Genomic DNA, 18,340 nt, shown 5'->3' with positions numbered 1-18,340 from the left:
TCCTGAGTTCATGCATTTGGCCCTTGTTTTCTATGGAGTTTGCAGGCTTAGCTTCTACTGCACATGGTAGACTATTCCACATCATCTCTCTGCTCTAGTGGGAGTAAACTCCATGAGCAGAACCTCAGAGTTTCCAGCTGTATTATTCACCTCATGTGGACTGTCCCACCCATCTGTGCCTATTCCCATAATACCTCCCTTAAAAATAAGCTAAGTCTTTCTACTCCAATTGAAAAACACTTATATTCTCTCCGCCATTTCTTTGTGAGCTGTGCTGTAGCAACTTTCCTTATCCCTAGTGCTGATTTTAGGACATATTGATACCCAACATACTCAGTTTTGTCTTTGGGAGGTTGCCCATCTTTCCAGGGAAGTCCTGAATTTGTGAGTGGGAGATAAAGATGGTGATTGCAGCGGCTTCAAGTGATGTTCTGTGTTAACACAACTTCACGTTGCACACTGCTGGTGGCAGACATCTATGATGCTGCAATTCATTTTGAATGCAAGGATTTAGTATGGATTTCATATTACATTTTAATTATATAAAGGAAAGTTATTCCTCTCTGACACTTTGATATAAAATATAACCATATGAAACTAAAGCATTCAGTTTAATGTGTTCTCAAGGCATGAAACAAAATTCATCGATTCCTTTCATGAATTACTGAAAGGCTTTATTTTGAAATCATACTTGTATTCTTTGTGTGGGTATCATCCTACCCTGTCATCTCATATCTGCTGCTACATATTCCCCCGATGTGATTCCCTTGTGAATGCACACAATCCCGTGTAGTTCAAATAACTGGCCCTTCTTGGACTCAGGTTTATTAAAAACACACAAGTATAAGCACTTGCCCTCGTTGGGCAGGAGTGGGGGTTCACATCTGCCCTTTGGAGCGGAGTCCTTTCTCTCTCCCTTTGAAGGGTCTCACAGCCTCCTCTGGGCTCTACAATCAGCTTTCTGCTTGGCTCAAATAGTCTCTTATCCCTTGATGCAGGCTTCTCTGAAGGCCTTCTCCTAGGGTTTTCAGTGGAGCCACCTACAGGCTCCATAGCCAGGCAGAGGGCTGATGGATTACAATGGAAAGACCCACACTAAGACTTCACCAATTACCAGACTAGCCACCTGACCTACATAGAGAGCTCTTCCTCCTCCCAGTTCATTCCCTGACTCTGGCTCTCTTCTGTGCCTCAAAGGCAGGAAGCCTAAGTTATAACTGGTTTCCCTATAGGTCACATGATTCTCCCAGACACATGGCCTGAGACTACAACTCCCAGTTTTAGAGGGCCCACAACACACAGTGGGCTGAGCCCACATGCCCAAAGACAATTTCTCTGTTACAATGGGCTTTATATTGCAAAGGACAGCACATATCGGGCAGTTATCATCCCTGGTTCACATAATATGGTTTTTGGCCTATATTAACTTGTTTTGATTTCTGGCTATATACATTATCTCTTGACATCAGTTATGTTTGTTTCTGATGAGTCACTCCACCAGCTCACAGTTGCAAAGCCGGACAAAGCAGGACAAACGTACTGTGCAGCTATATCAGGGAGTTTCTCCACTGTTATATGTACATTTTATTACCAAATCCTGCAGCAACATTTACAATTTAATGTTGCCTACCCTTGATCTTTTGTTGTGATATCTGGTGTTTTTCTTAAAGCTCCACTCTCCTGGAGTCAGGTGACTATGAAGTCTCACCTTTCATTTTAAAAACTAGTAAGTTTCTAGCCCTCGTAGTTAGAGGAAAATCTTGAAGAGTCACTCTAATATGGTTCAAAAATCCAAAGACAAATAAAAAGAACCTACCCCCAAAATTTTAAATAAACCTCATGATTTTAATCCTATTCATGATTTTTTAGGGGCCTGACTCATGAGGTTTGAATGCTTGGGTTTGCAATATTAGCACTTCAGGAGCGAGAAAGTCTAAACGTTTACCAAAAAACCAGCAATTTCCAACACTCACCAACTAAACTGTAAGGCAGGGGGTGGACAGTTTGCTATTAGACAGCTATGTTCAAAAAGATAAATGATCAGCGATTTCTCAGAAAACAAACATTCTGCCATCTGTTAGAGACAAGCATTCCCTCGCCAGTGTCCATATATTGTGCTGCCTGTATTCCATCACCCCCTGGTAATATTTCCATGGCAGGTGGGCAGAAAGGCCAATGCCTGAAGCGTTACAATGTGATAGCAAATGAAGAGAATAGCCTCGGGATAGGTACAACCTATGGTTTGGCTTCCCCTGCTGAAGCGAAACCTTTTTATACAAATAGCAAACGATGACAGTAAAAAAGAATAATCAATCTTTCCATTGCTCTAGCTTGTTCAATGTTCGTGAGTTCAATCAATAAATCTGCAAAGTCTCTCATTGTAATGTCCATTTTGCTAAGCCTGTCCAATAGGGAAGTCTACTTAGATTTTCAGCAGCCCAGAATGTAGAAGCAATAGGCTGAAAATATTCAGCCTTGTTTTTGCATATGAAATGTTTGTATTTCTCCCTGTGAGTTTTAACGGGGTAAATGACTTTTTCAATATGTCAGGTTTTTAGTGCCTGGGATGGTAATGCGTATGCTGTGTAATCACTGGCACCTGTGGTAGAATCTTTCGAGGTCACCAGTGAATTGACTGAAGAGCTTTGTAAAGCTTTTAGTGAAGTCATGCAGATATAGAACCACTTAAATGTCTACAAATTGTCCACAAGTTTGTAGGTGGGGATGGCCCAGCAGAATGTATTGTATTTCTATAAGCATTGCTTTCACAAGCTGCCTCTACAAACGTTATGCAAAAGTGAAAAGCCATCCTGTTTGCCCTTCCTGTTGCCAGCATAACATACCTGGGTAAAGGGATTGTGGCTGGAAGAAAAGGGCATGGCCAGAATGCCCGTGCTAATCCGTTTTTTGGTGGCTTTTTTTCCAGTCTCTCTCATGCGTTTGCAGCTTGGAAGAATAGAACAAACAAAGGTGGGCTGCTTTAATTTAACAGCTCAGAGCAAAGTGCAGCACCAGAATCAGGAAGTGCAGTGATGAGCTGGAAGCCGTGTGTGTGTGTGTGTGTGTGTGTGTGTACCCGTGCGTGTGCACACACCCTGGTTTAGCTGTGTCCCAGGATCTAGTGTATGAGATACAGAAAAGGATGCCAAACCTGACTCACAATGAGCTGGGGTTTTTTTCTCCCCCCCCCCACCCCCGAACTTTCTTCACATAGTCTTACAAGGTTAGGAGGAGGAGCTTCCCCAGATGTGTTTTCTGGACTGAATTATGGTTGTTTTTTCTTAACCTTTCAAAGGAGAGAACCTTTTTACTGAAAGACAGACAATCAGCCCCTGTCACAATGACATGTGGGTAGGGCCAGGAGTGCCCTGGGTCTAAAATAGGCTGGGCAACTGAACAGGCTTCTTCCTTGGAAATATTTGTATCTACAGAGTTAAATACTGAAAGTAGCTAAAAACAGAATATGCTCTAAGGGCCAAACACGGCTGCCCTTTCAAAGATTTAAAAAAAAAAAAAAAAAGCAGCATAAATTGAACACTTCTCCAGATCTCTGCATGTTACCAGATTGTGCTCTTTGATTTTCTCAGATGTGTGGAAGGGGTTAGCGCATCCCCTGATTCAGAAAGGCATTTAAAACACATCCTTAAGGCTTCAGTGGAATTTAGGCACATGCCTAAAACAGTGTTTTGCTGAACTGGGGCCCCTAGTCCTTTAAGAATTTATTGTTCCTAGAGAGTGCCTTGTCCTGAGGCTTCAGAACACAAAGCTGAGACATAGTACTTGTCATTAGCATGTTTAATTGTCAGTCAGGAATATAATCTAGACCTCTTGACATCAGTCCTATGTTTTAACCACAATACCTGATAATTGTCTGTTAGAATCTAGTCTCCAAAATCAAAAGGTGTGAGCAAAGGCAGGTCAGACAAGGCAGAAGAAATATATTTCAGGAACAATCCTCTCCCTCAAGGAGATGAATTAAATCACCAGGGACACCATTTAAAAATGGAATAGTTGCCAAGTCTCTGTCTAAGAAATAAGGACACTGCAAAGCCTGTTAAATTAATGGAATGACTCCTGTGGATCAAGTCCTACTGCAGAATTACAGATGTTACTATGTGGTAGTTCTGGGTAAATGTTAACATTTTATTGGTGATCAATTTAATACTGCAAATAGTTTCCTTATTTAGCTTCTGTAATCTTGTTCCTTTGTCCTGTCTTCCAAAGATCTGAATGCAGTCTAGTTTTCTAACCACCTTGTCATGTAATCTTCCCATCTGGAAGTTATCTCTTATGAAATATTGCTATGATGAAGCTAGTGGAATGGATTCCACCTCCTCCTTTGAGAGCCTATCATCAGCTGGACTTCCACAAATAGATTCAGATTGTATTTTTTATTTTTTTTTTTTACACCAGTGCGTGCCCAAAAGCTCAAGACACTGTATATAATAAAAAAACCACACCAGTCCTTGCCTTAAAGAGATTAGTCTGGATGACATAAATTATACTAATTTCTGAACCTGTTTATTTCAAATTTTGCTTTATAGATTAGAATATCGCTTCCATGCATTAGAAACATCCTCGCTATCCCCTAGTCGGGCCTGATGCTATGGCCATTGAAATCTATGGCAAGCCACATACCGACTTTAATGGTGCAGAATTAGACTCAGGAGGTGCTGTTTGAAGTCACTTTGTTCTACCTGGACAGAATCATTTAAATATTTTTCCTTGTATACTGTTTAAGAGGCAGACACTTATTTAGCACATAACAGTAGTCAAAGGCATTAGGAGAAACCCCCACAAACCCCTGATGGTTGCAGAGCTAAGAACCTCACCCCCCCCCCCGATGAAATCAATAGATTATTAAAGCTACTTCAAGGCTTCCACTGCTATCATATCAAAGTTTTATTATCAAATATGAAAAAATCATTACTGCAATATCAAAACATTCATAACAACAATATTAAAAACCACACACACTCTTCCTGAGGCATATTATCTAAGAATCCACAAGGAAAAAAAATAATTGCTGCAAGAATGGCAGTTAGCCAGTTCAATCACTCATGATCCCTGGTTTCGATAAATGTATAACAGTCAACATATTTCAGTGCCACAGTTTCAGATAGGAGAGCTTCAAAAGAACTGTAAAAAGAAGTGCTTGAGCAAACTAAAGTAAAATCAAACCCAAAAATATATAAAAAGAGATTGAGAAATTCTCAAAAGAGCTATTACCAGCTGATCTGCATGTGGCTTCAGGCCTTCTGAAACCTAGTATAATCAGCTATATTCAGAGCCTGCCTTAGAAGAGAACTTGTAAGCCAAAACATGGTACCAAATCAAATAATGTGAAGCCTATTCCTGCCTTCTGCTGCAGGGGTTCAATTCCCATTGACTTCAACTTTCACTATATTTATCTTCCCACAAAAGCAAGAGCCCCCAGTTAACAGTGCTCATCCACTCTGCCATCCATGGGAGTAATGCATAAGGAAATCAAAATACAGTGAATTGTGTTTGCATTTGAGACCAAACTATACATCTTCCATACATCTGTGTGTGTTATACCTTGGAATGTAGCCATTTTTAAAACCTTGTGATAGTGGTTACAGTTGACAGTGGCCCAGTATTTTGGGGATCATTCCTCTTCTACTCCAGTAACCTGAAAACAATGTTCAAAAGAATCATTTCCAGTCCTGTCTCTGAGACTGACTTGCTCTGTTTTTCATGTTAATTAAATAAAGCAAATGCTTTTAGACTTGAACCAGACTGCTAAGGTTTGGCCATAGGCTTGTTACCTGACTCATTTTGTTGGGTTTCAGTAGTACATTTAAGGATTTTCATAAGAACCACTGAAATGGTCTTGGTTAGTATGCATGGTGAATCATAGAAATAAATCAGGTTTCAGAGTAGCAGCCGTGTTAGTCTGTATCTGCAAAAAGAAAAGGAGTAGTTGTGGCACCTTAGAGACTAACAAATTTGAGCATAAGCTTTTGTGAGCTACAGCTCACTTCATCAGATGCATCCAATGAAGTGAACTGTAGCTCACGAAAGCTTCTGCTCAAATAAATTTTAGTCTCTAAGGTGCCACAAGTCCTCCTGTTCTTTTTGAGAAATAAGTCAGTAACAGACTAGTCTCACTCTTCACTGTGTCAGGATTACTAAATACCATCCTACCTTATTTTTGAATATGCTTATTAATTTATCCCCCCTCTTGAAAGGCTGAAGAAGCAGACAGCCCTTATGGAATTCCAAGATGACCCAGATTCAGGTGCTCTCAGACCCCGGCAACTAAGGCAAGAGTTTCAAATTCAAGGGTCTGACGTTGAAAACACTTGTCTCAAGCCCCATGTGATTAAACCAGAGTGCTGTCAAATTGAGCCCCTCAGGTGAACACACTCTCCATGGTACCACAGGAGGAGAGCAGTGATCTCTCATGTGGCCAGCTCCCAAATCATTGAGGACCTTGTAAAGATGAAAACCAACAACTTAAATTTGCAATCAGAAATGAACTGGCAGCCAGTGTAGATCTCAGAGCACAGGTGTAAAATCCTCTCTGTAGGTCCTTCTTCTGCTATATACAGACAGTCTGAAGTCACCCTCTGGCCCTTCAGGTGATGATATACTTCCAGACAATAACTAGCAAAAAAGTTATTACAAGTGACTCTGTGGCAATCTCATAGCAGCCTGTGGGCATGGTGCAGGGTCAGCCTACTGCTAGGTGTTTATTTTGGTTGACATTTTCCTTTGTCAAGATTCTGTTCCCTGTTATTCAGTATGTACTGCCCTGCACATCTCCTACCTATTTAACACAGTCTTTCGATAAAAGCGGGTATTTTCCCACATCAGTAAATGTTCTGGTGCGAAGCGGTGTGCTGGCCTCAGAGAGAACCATCCTTGCCATCGAGCTCGCTACTTCACTGAGTGCGAAAGGCGGCAGCTTTTTGTCTAGCAACAAAATAATAATTTTTCATGTGAGCACCGAAGTCTTGAAGTGCACAGAATCTTTTTGAATACACCTGTAAGTGGCCCTGAAGAGAAACGAACAACAGAACCAAGGAATTAGGTTTTTATTTTCTCCCTGGTTAGTTATTTCAAGAAAAAGAGGTCTAGTTTTACATTAAAAGGTATAGATTTTCCCTGACACGTTCATTCTGAAGACTACACTTGACCTTCAACTATGTCCTTTATTAGGAGGATTATACCTAAACACTCCTTCATTTTATTGCTAATAAAGGCAGATGCAATGTGTTTTCTATCTGATCCCTAGCATTGGGATTATCCCAAGAGTGGCATTTATGTTCTTGTAGCTCTTTGGTATAAATAAATATCAAAGTAGGAAGACCAATCTGTACTCCACTAGGAATAATAAACTAAAATGTGGCATCCATTTTGCTTGGGGTGTTTAAATGTGTTTTTATGATTGTAGAGGTGTACGGCTTTTCCATACAGCTGTCATGAATTCCAGGCCATTTAAAAAAAATTAATTCCAAGCATTTAAAAAGGGAGTCTGCCTTTCAAAATGATGATGTGTATTAAAAATAGTTTTCATTCTGGTATGACACGATTCTCCAAAGATAAATCTCACTTTCTCAAAAACTGAACAAATCTCTCTCCCTTGCTGCAAAAAACCAACCACCAAGCACAACAGAACAAAACAAAACACCTGCCCTCAAAACCTCTACAACTAATTAAACTATTCTCTTACAGGCTGGGCAGGAATAAAAGGGCATGAGAGATTATTTTGTTTAATATGTGGGAGATGCTCAGATAATATGGTGAAGGGGGGCCAGAGAAGTACCTGGATGAATGGCTGGACAGACAGGTAATATGCCTTAACATACCATAATAGAATTGAATTATTCTGATCATAAGTATATAGTAAAGATGAGAGGTAAAGGGGGGGAAAATAGTGTTTGTCTTTTTTGCTTCGTTGTGGTGTACGAAGGAGACCTGAACATGTTTGTGTGAGTGCATTCATTTCTGCTTATTTCTTACATTAAGAGTCAGGCCTTGTTTACCCTATTTTACCCTGAAAAACTCGACCAAAACAGAACTAATAGGATTTGACCTCACAAGTACTGCACCAAGAAAAGTGAAAATATGAGCAGTTGAGAAATGAAAATAGTTTGTCAGACAGTTTTTAAATGCTTGGCTTTTTTTTTTTTGGTTAACCCTTATTAAATTTAAATGTCTAAAACTGGTAGGAGAAAAAAAAATTGTTAAATCACTTCACTCTCTCAATTAGAAACAGAGAAAAAGCCAATTCCAGCTCTCTTTACCTTCAAGAAAACATGCAGCAAAATCAGGAAAACCCAGATTTATATTCCTAAGGCTTAAAAAAAAAACCACCACAGAAATATGAGGGATTAAATAATGGGGCTTCATTGTCAGTTAACTTTCTAAATTGAGGCTAGTAATACTGATGCTTATTGTCCATAACATTTGAATGGAAAGAAAATGAACTCTTGTATTTATCAGGCAGTTGTGTTGCAGTGGGTGACCTGGGGTGAGCCGACTGAGTTGATGAAAATTGGCACTGAAGTGAATACAGCTATGAAAATTTACCCCATCTGAGGATTGCTGGAAGAAATGGCTGGGGGCTATCCATGCTCTACCACTGATTCACTGCATGATCTGAAGTAAGTAACTTCTGTCTCAATGTACCCAAATAAAAATCCCTACATATTTACAGTCCCAGTTCCTCAGTATTCCTAGTATTTACAAAGGCTCCTTCCTGCAAAGAGCTGTGGATTCCAAATGAGCGGAGACACCTTTGCAGCCACACCATCTCACTGAAAAGGTCTGTCAACTCATTTGGATTTCCTGGATCAAGCAGGACCTAAGGCTTGTCTGTATATGGGACATTACAGACAAATTTTCAGAGCTGCTGAGGGGTGAGTTCATTAGTGGGTGCTCAGCATGTTCTGAAAATCAGACTGATGGTGTCTCCAATTAGCACACAAAAATTAACAAACCGCAGATCTGTGGCCACTTTTGACAATGTTGGCCTTCCTATTTTCTGTTGCAAAGCACATGTGAAAAGGAAGATGGTCAGCTGTACTGCTATAGCTGTTAGATCTAGATTGCTCTATGACATGAGTGTTTTCATGAGAATTTGCCAGATCTCTCTATAATTAACAAGTGAAAATCTAGCTAACATTACAATGTATGTTACATTTAATCAATTTGTTATTTGTATTCGTTATGTATAGTCTCCATTTTTAAGTCATGAAAAATTGAAAGGCAAAAATTATAAGAAGGAAGAGCATCATGGATAACAAATGATATAAGAAGAGCATAAGCTCTATTAATTGGTCAACTGTGCTTGTCAGTATGTTTAAAGTGATTAAGGCAGACGATTAGATAAAACAATTCTGTGTCTTTGAAGTAAAGCAGAATAATATCTGGGCAATCACTGGCTTGGTATCCTGGCTAGGACTAACAAACGCATCTACACATGAACTGTGTTAATATATGCTTTAAAAAACTTTTTAGCTACAGCTATTACTTAAAGTCAATGTAACTTTGAGTGAAATGTGTTATTTGCAGTGCCTGGTAGCCTCACCAAACTATAAATAAGTATGTCAGCATCTCTATTATAGCCCCCAATTGCCAGGGGCCCCTAACTCAGCTCTTCTACATTTGAATAGCCTCAAAGGCGGCAAACAAATCTGTAGAAAGAACGAGGCGTACTTGTGGCACCTTAGAGACTAACACATTTGAGCATAAACTTTCGTGGGCCAAAGCCCACTTCATCAGATGCATGCAGTGGAACTCCCTCCCTCACACACACACAATGAAAAAATGGGGGTTGCCATACCAACTCTTAACGAGACCAATCGCTTAAGGTGGGCTATTATCAGCAGGAGAAAAAAACAAATTTTTGTAGTGATAATCAGAGTTGGTATGGCAACCCCCATTTTTTCATGTTCTGTGTGGATAGAAGATAGATGGATAGATCTTCCTACTGTATTTTCCACTGCATGAATCTGATGAAGTGGGCTTTAGCCCACGAAAGCTTATGCTCAAATAAATTTGTTAGTCTAAGGTGCCACAAGTACTCCTCATTCTTTCTGCTGATACAGACTAACACGGTTACCACTCGGAAACAAATTAGTGGCTCAGATGTCTATTTCTGTATAGAAAAAAGGGAGAACAAATTATTTAAACTGTTTTTAAACAAGGGAATATCAGAATAACAAAGTTTTAGCAATTTCATCGGCGTGTTCTTCTGAAACATAGCTAAATGTAAGTATTAATTAAAAGTAATAAAATTTGTAAGAGACTGCAAAAGAAGAAGGAAGAAAGGAGGAAAATCTGGTGCCTTTTAGTATCTTGGGAAAAAAAAAAACAGTTTTGGAGCAGCCACACTCTCTTCATAACAAAAATATGTACTGAACATGTCTACCAGCTATTTTTACAAGTGTTTAAATTAATATCAGAACCTAATATTTTGCATATTTATATATATTTGCCTGGATTTCCGAGTTGCAATGTGTCAACCATTTCAAGCTGCACAAAATTAAGCCTGTGCAGATATGCATTCTCTCCACACCAATAGCTATCGATTAGTTAATCAAAGTCAGTATAACTTCATTTAGTTTCTTGGTGGCCATGTGGCGAGGGGTTGGCCAAATTCTAAGTTAAATGGTATAATTTTAAAATGTAATGGGCGTATTTTAAGAGGCAATGAACACCCACAGCTCTCATGGACTTTTCATGGTGTTTTGGCTGGTCAGCATTTTGAAAACTCAAGTCCTAAAATGTTAGGAGTAAGGGATTGTTGCTCAGACTAGCCAGTGCATGACTTTTGGTCAGTCACTTAGGGTGTGAATAGCCTAAATTTTCAAGAGTCACTAGTGATTTAGATGCCTCCATTTTTGATGCCCAACTTGAGTTACCCAAAGAACCTGATTTTCATGAGCTGGGTTCTCTGCACTTTCATGAAATCATCTGTAAGGTGTCTCAGGTTGGACACCCTAAATCTGAGGCACCCAAAATTGTTGCTTTTGAAAATGTAGGCCACTGAATTCAATGGGCTTTAGATCAGATCCTTAGCCTCTTTGTGCTTTAGTTTACCCAAATAGTGGAATGATTACAATAATATGTAGACACTTCAGAGGTCTATTGTGAAATTTAGTGTTTGAAAAGGTGCTTTGGGATCCTCAGATTAAACATGATATATAAATGCAATTATTTTCCCACTTTTTATAAGCAAGATCACAAAATTAAACTGTAATGTACAGACAATTGTACAACAGGCAGGAAACCATATCATACAAAAATCCATTGCCATCTAGGATTTCATGGTTGTGCCCCTTCTGCAAAGTAGCACTCCACAGCAGCAGTGGGGTTAGAACCCAGGTAAGTCATTGGAAGACTGAAAATATTCTCATAAAGGGAAAGTATCCATGCCTACTGCAGAAATTCTCAAAGCAGGAGCCATTCATATCACCAGACCATGGCCACATAGAATGCTGCTGACTAAGGGGTTGCTAGAATGGGTCACGGAGCAGCCTGCAAAACCACAGGGAAGCTTGGTTGAAGCATAGGATGTGCTTGAATAGGTATCTGCTCAGCAGATTGCTGTGAGCCTGCAATGGGCTGTCCTTCAGCTGATTTGGTGCTACGAGCCTCCACACTGAGGAGCAGAGGCAGGAAGCAAAGCTAGAAGAATGGGAAACATTCTGAGGACTCCTCTCCTCCATGGAGCAACAGGTTCACCATGATAGTCCTGAGGGAGGGGCACCAGAGCTGGAAGACTTACACATGCACAGAGGCCTGAGGGCAAATGACAACCCACTTCCTGTCCACATATTGGGTGGTATAATGGCCTCTTCCTTCTAAAAAATGGGGATTAAAAAACAGATCCATTGGCTGTGGGCTCTGATACTGGCCAGACCTCTGGAAAATGGGACAAGAGGAAGGATAGAGAAGCTCCCCAAGACACAAAAATGGAGAAACCACCACAGAAAGACAGCCAGTCCCCTTTCTTTTGCTGATCAAGCTCAATATAACTTTGGAGACGACATTGTTCACAGCAGCCCCTGTTTAAGGGTACAGGGTAAATCCATTGACCATATCCCCTCTTAGGAAATATCAGAAAAATAACAGCCCTCACTGTGGTGCACAAATCAGTGTTGACATTTTGGAAGAGGTCAGTATTTCTAAAAACTGTTTGAATTTTTTTAATGTATAAAATTCTTAATAAATATTACTTTAGCTACATTATAACCCCTCTAGTTATCCTTTAGGAAAAGCAGTGGTTGAGTGTTCTCACTCACCAGTGTCACATATGGAATCTTAGCCTCTGTCTCTGCTGGAGATGGTGGTTGTAGGGTTGAAACTGAGCAAAGATATTGTTCCTAGAGAAGGGCAACAAAGGTGTGATAAGATTATGATGCTCAACAGATGGCTCGGGCACTGGTGCTATAAGGAGAGCTTTGGGATGTATGGCCACTGGGAAGCATTCATGGACAGAGGACTGTTCTCTTGGGATGGACTTCACCTGAGTAAGGAGGGAAATAGACTTCTAGGATGGAGAATGGCACAACAGATCAAGAAAAGGAGTACTTGTGGCACCTTAGAGACTAACCAATTTATTTGAGCATAAGCTTTCGTGAGCTACAGCTCACTTCATCGGATGAAGTGAGCTGTAGCTCACGAAAGCTTATGCTCAAATAAATTGGTTAGTTTCTAAGGTGCCACAAGTACTCCTTTTCTTTTTGCAAATACAGACTAACACGGCTGTTATTCTGAAACAACAAATCAAGAGAGCTTTAAACTAGGAATCTGAGGGAGATGGTTGGGAGTTGTTCAGGTAATCTCCATGCCGGATTTTAACATTGAGAGGGAAGAAAACAAAAGAAAGAAAAGATACAGCCATGGGTAGGAGAATGGACATAAGGAGGAAGGGTAGTGTACATACCAGTCTAATAGGTGATACTGGCAGTAGGATGTCTGTGCCTAATTGGGTAAAGAATGTGAGCGAGGCCAAACAGCAAAAATTAAGATGTTTGTACACCAATGTGAGGAGCCTAGATAACAAAATGGAGGAACTAGAGTTACTGGTGCAGGAAGTGAAACCAGATATTACAGGGATAACTGAAACATGGTAGAATAGTAGTCATGACTGGACTACAGGTATTGAAGGGTATGTGCTGCTTAGGAAAGACAGAAATAAAGGCAAAGGTGGTAGAGTAGCATTGTCTATCAATGATGAGGTAGAGAGTGTAAAGAAATAAGTGATGGAATAGATAAGTGTCTGTCTGCAAAAATCACATTGGGGAAGAAAGCTACTAGAGCCTCTCCTGGAATAGTGCTTAGGGTGTTCTATGGACTGCCGGGACCCGATCTGGATATGGATAGAGACCTCTTTAATGTTTTTAATGAGGTAAATACAACTGGGAATTGTGTGATCATAGGAGACTTTAACTTCCCAGATATAGACTGGAGGACAAGTGCAAGTAATAATAATAGGGCTCAGATTTTCCTGGATGCGATAGCTGATGGATTCCTTCACCAAGTAGTTGCTGAACCGACAAGAGGTGATGTAATTTTAGATTTGGTTTTGGTGAGTGGTGAGGACCTCATAGAAGAAATGTTGTAGGGGACAACCTTGGTTCAAGTGATCATGAGCTAATTCAGTTCAAACTAAACAGAAGGATAAACAAAAATAGATCTGTGACTAGGATTTTTGATTTCAAAAGGGCTAACTTTAAAAAATGAAGGAAATTAGTTAGAAAAGTGGATTGGACTGAAGAACTTGTGGATCTAAAGGCAGAGGAGGCCTGAAATTACTTCCAGTCAAAGTTGCAGAAACTATCAGAAGCCTGCATCCCAAGAAAGGGGGAAAAAAATCAGAGGCAGGAGTTGTAGACCAAGCTGGATGAGCAAACATCTCAGAGAGGTGGTGATTAAGGAAAAGCAGAAAGCCTATAAGGAGTGGAAGATGGGAGGGATTAGCAAGGAAAGCTACCTTATTGAGATCAGAACATGTAGGGATAAAGTGAGAAATGCCAAAAGCCATGTAAAGTTGGACCTTGCAAAGGGAATTAAAAACCAATAGTAAAAGGTTCTAGAGACATATAAATAAGAAGAAAACAAAGAAAAAAAGAAGAGGGACCGCTAAACACTGAGGATGGAGTGGAGGTTAAAGATAATCTAGACATGGCCCAATATCTAAACAAATACTTTGCCTCAGTCGTTAATGAGGGGAGGTAGATATTACCACATCCAAGGTAGAAGCCAAACTTGAATAGTTTAATGGGACTAAATTGGGGGGCCCAGATAATCTTCATCCAAGAATATTAAAGGAACTGGCACATGAAATTGCAAGCCCATTAGCAAAATTTTTTAATGAATCTGTAAACTCAGGGGTTGTACCATATGACTGGAGAATTGCTAACATAGTTCCTATTTTTAAGAAAGGAAAAAAATGTGACCCAGGTAACTACAGGCCTGTTAGTTTGACATCTGTAGTATGCAAGGTCTTGGAAAAAAATTTGAAGGAGAAAGTAGTTAAGGACATTGAGGTCAATGGTAACTGGGACAAAATACAACATGGCTTTACAAAAGGTAGGTAGTCTCAAACCAATCCGATCTCCTTCTTTGAGAGGGTAATAGATTTTTTAGACAAAAGGAAATGCAGTGGATCTAATTTACCTCTATTTCAGTAAGGCATTTGATACGGTTCCACATGTGGAATCATTAGCTAAATTGAAAAAGACGGGGATCAATATGAAAATTGAAAGGCGGATAAGGAACTGGTTAAAGTGGAGACTTCAACGAGTCACACTGAAAAGGTGAACTGTCAGGCTGGAAGGAGGTTACTAGTGGAGTTCCTCAAGGATCAGTTTTGGGACCAATCTTTTTATTACTTACCTTGGCACAAAAAGCAGGAATGTGCTAATAAAGTTTGCAGATGACACAAAGCTGGGAGGTATTGCCAATACAGAGAAGGACCGGGATATCATATAGAAAGATCTGGATGACCTTGTAAACTGGAGTAAGAGGATGAAATTTAATAGTGAAAAGTGCAAGGTCATGCATTTAGGGATTAACAACAAGAATTTCTTATAAACTGGGGACACATCACTTGCGAGTAACAGAGGAGGAGAAGGATGCCAGAGTATTGGTTGATCACAGGATGACTATGAGCCGCCAATGTGATATGGCCGTGAAAAAAGCTAATGCAGTCTTGGGATGTATCAGGAGAGGTATTTCCAGTAGAGCTAAGGAGGTGTTAGTACCATTATACAAGGCACTGGTGAGACCTCATCTGGAATATTGTGTGCCGTTCTGGTCTCCCATGTTTAAGAAAGATGAATTCAAACTGGAACAGGTACAGAGAAGGGCTACTAGAATGATCCAAGGAATGGAAAATCTGTCTTATGAAAGGAGACTTAAAGAGCTTGGCCTGTTTAGCCTAACCAAAAGAAGGCTGAGAGGAGATATGATTGCTCTCTATAAATATATCAGAGGAATAAATACAATGGAGGAAGAAGAATTATTTAAGCTCAGTACTAGTGTGGACACAAGAACAAATGGATATAAACTGGCCATCAGGAAGTTTAGACTTGAAATTAGACGAAGGTTTCTAAACATCACAGGAGTGAAGTTCTGGAACAGCTTTCCAAGGGAAGCAGTGGGGGCAAAAGACATATCTGGCTTCAGGACTAAACTTGATAAGTTTATGGAGGGGTGGTATGATGGGATAGCCTAATTCTAGCAATTAATTGATCTTCAACTATTAGCGGTAGATATGCCCAATGGCCTTTGATGGGATGTTAGATGGGGTCGGATCTGAATTACTACAGAGAATTCTTTCCAGGGTGTCTGGCTGGTGAGTCTCACCCATGCTCAGGGTTTAGTTGATCACCATGTTTGGGGTCAGGAAGGAATTTTCCTCTACGGCAGATTGGCAGAGGCCCTGGGGGTTTTTCGCCTTCCTCTGCAGCATGGGGCACTGGTCACTTGCTGGAGGATTCTCTGCACCTTGAAGTCTTTAAACCACGATTTGAGGACTTCAATAGCTCAGACATAGGTTAGGGGTTTGTTACAGGAGTGGGTGGGTGAGATTGTGGCCTGCGGTGTGCAGGAGGTCAGACTGGACTATCTTAATGGTCCCTTCTGACCTAAAAGTCTATGATTCTGTAACTATAGAAAAATCCATGGCTGAGAATCACTAACTTGAAAGAGAGAACCATGGCGATAAGGAAAAACAGACAAAGGTCTGGAAGGAGGGGCTGACCTATCTGATATGACATCTGGGAAATATGGTTTGGCCATAAAGACAGCTGAGCATTAGTAATTATAGTGAGTTTCCTCTGCCTCGGCCCCTTAAGATTAGGAAGAGATTTGCTGATGTCCAGGCCTCAAAGGAAGCTGTTCCTTTTGTGAAGGTCTCTTATAAAGAGTCAGAATGAGGCAGAAATGTGTTTGGGAGATACTCAAAAAGAAGAATGAAAAAGCTACAAAAGGCATAATGGATTTACAATCCCTAAGTTGCCTGGATATTAAATGTAACTATCAAAATCAAGTGCAAATTACACCAGCTGTTTAAAGTCTCCCTCCTCCTGAAGGAAAGAAAAATTGCTAAAATAGTATATTAAAAAATGCAGTGAATAAAAGCAGTAGTAGCAGCAGAGTGATTGTCTGGCAAACACAATCCAGTAAAGCCCATGCACTTTTTCAAGTAGGGTTTGATATATGAATTTGACAGCAAAAGCTATTCAACAAGGCATCATGAAGTTTTCATTACCTACACTTTGGACATTTATCACATAAGTACCCTGCCATCTATATATAGAGATCTTATTTTCTGTCAACAATGGGGAAAGGATGTGAAGATTCTTGACTTGTTGAACTCGTTCTGCAAAATACTTGTTTATGTTTCAGTTTGCCGGAGAGTATTTTTTAAAAGAGAAGTAGCAGAAACATTCTTTGGGACAAGAATTTGACTTATTTTTCAGTCTCCTCTAATACAAAGGCTTGGGATTTTGTGTGAGGCCAGAGACCATGAGCTTTTTGAAGAGGAGATTGCCCATGCATTTTGGTATTAGGGTATCTTCTCTCAGGGCCCACTAAGATGGAGAGAACAAATATGAGCATGCCCATGGGAATGACATTGTTTTATTTGTGCAAACAAGACAAACATATTATTCATGATCATAAACCTAATAAAGGAGGGGGATGATGGCACAGAGCAACATTTTTCTCTCCTGCAAGAACAGGAGAGAAGAATTTTGGCAATAGTTGGGTATTAAAGCACATGTAATCAATCAATTCTCCTAGGCAGTCACAGCGTTATGAAACATTAGTCTTCCTGGGTCAAACAAATGTATATTACAAAACAAGGACCCCAGTCCTGCAACTTGTACATACTGCTGCCCTTATGTGGAACCCCACTGAAGTCAAGGCACAGCATTAACAAGTTGTGTGTAAGAAGTTGCAGGATTGGTGACTAAGAGTATAACTGAGCATATTTTATATGAGGATCTATAATAAAAAAAATTATCTATAATTAAATACTGTGTGATGAGTTATCTTTAACTTTAGGACTGTGCATGTGTACTACTAAATAGGCAGCCACATTGTAGGACTTGTGCTCATTTGGAAGAATATTAATATACAGGATATTCCAAGGACTTGCACATACTCAGCTTCTATTGTCTCATGGTTGATTGGGAGTAATTATGTGGTCTCTCAGGAAGTATCAGTGGTCAGCCATAAAGTTCAATTATTTTGACATGGGAGATCAATAACAGGAGTCTGAAGCAATTAAGACCCAGGATTCAAAAGTTGCTTGGCTAAAAATGACCATTTGATTAATCAGTCCTAGACTTCAACTATAATACGACCTCAAAGATCAATAACTGGTGCAATTCTTCACATCAAAGCACTATTTAATCAATTGGTTGTGCCACTAACCTAAGCTATGTTACTCTCTTCGTGTCTAGAGCACACATAATGCAATATGCCACAGTATGAAAGTGCTCAAATTGGTAGATTAAGATCCACTACCTACTGTATGGCATACTTTACTTTCTAGCAGTGTCAGAAGAATATTGTTAAATCTGTCATTATTAATTTCTGTAATAGAGTGCAGATACCACCACACATTGACTTCTGTTTTAGTTCAACAGAAGACAGAGTCCCTCAAAGTAAATATTAATCAAGATCAATAAATCTTGTCACTGATCTCAACAGAAGCCAATATCTGAGATCTGACACTCCACCCCAGCCCTGGCCTTCCCTATTACCTTTGCCGCCGCCACCGCCGCCCCCCCACTCCCCCCCCACACACACACACACACGGGGATTTTTCCTTTCTCCTTTCCCATAT

At 40.0% G+C, this 18,340-nt stretch overlaps 1 long non-coding RNA gene across 3 annotated transcripts in view; it reads left to right on the top strand.

Moving 5' to 3' along the window:
* Nucleotides 1–18,340, top strand: part of LOC140896234 (uncharacterized) — an 88,782-nt gene that overhangs the window by 19,189 nt on the left and 51,253 nt on the right. For all 3 annotated transcript variants that reach the window (XR_012154472.2, XR_012154473.2, XR_012154471.2), the window contains exon 3: nucleotides 8,473–8,633. This is a non-coding gene — a long non-coding RNA (uncharacterized LOC140896234). The remainder of the gene's footprint in view (nucleotides 1–8,472; nucleotides 8,634–18,340) is intronic.

This window comes from Lepidochelys kempii, chromosome 12 (genome assembly GCF_965140285.1).
Source record: "Lepidochelys kempii isolate rLepKem1 chromosome 12, rLepKem1.hap1, whole genome shotgun sequence".
NCBI lineage: Eukaryota > Metazoa > Chordata > Testudines > Cheloniidae > Lepidochelys > Lepidochelys kempii.
This window is presented reverse-complemented; position numbering and strand designations above follow the sequence as displayed.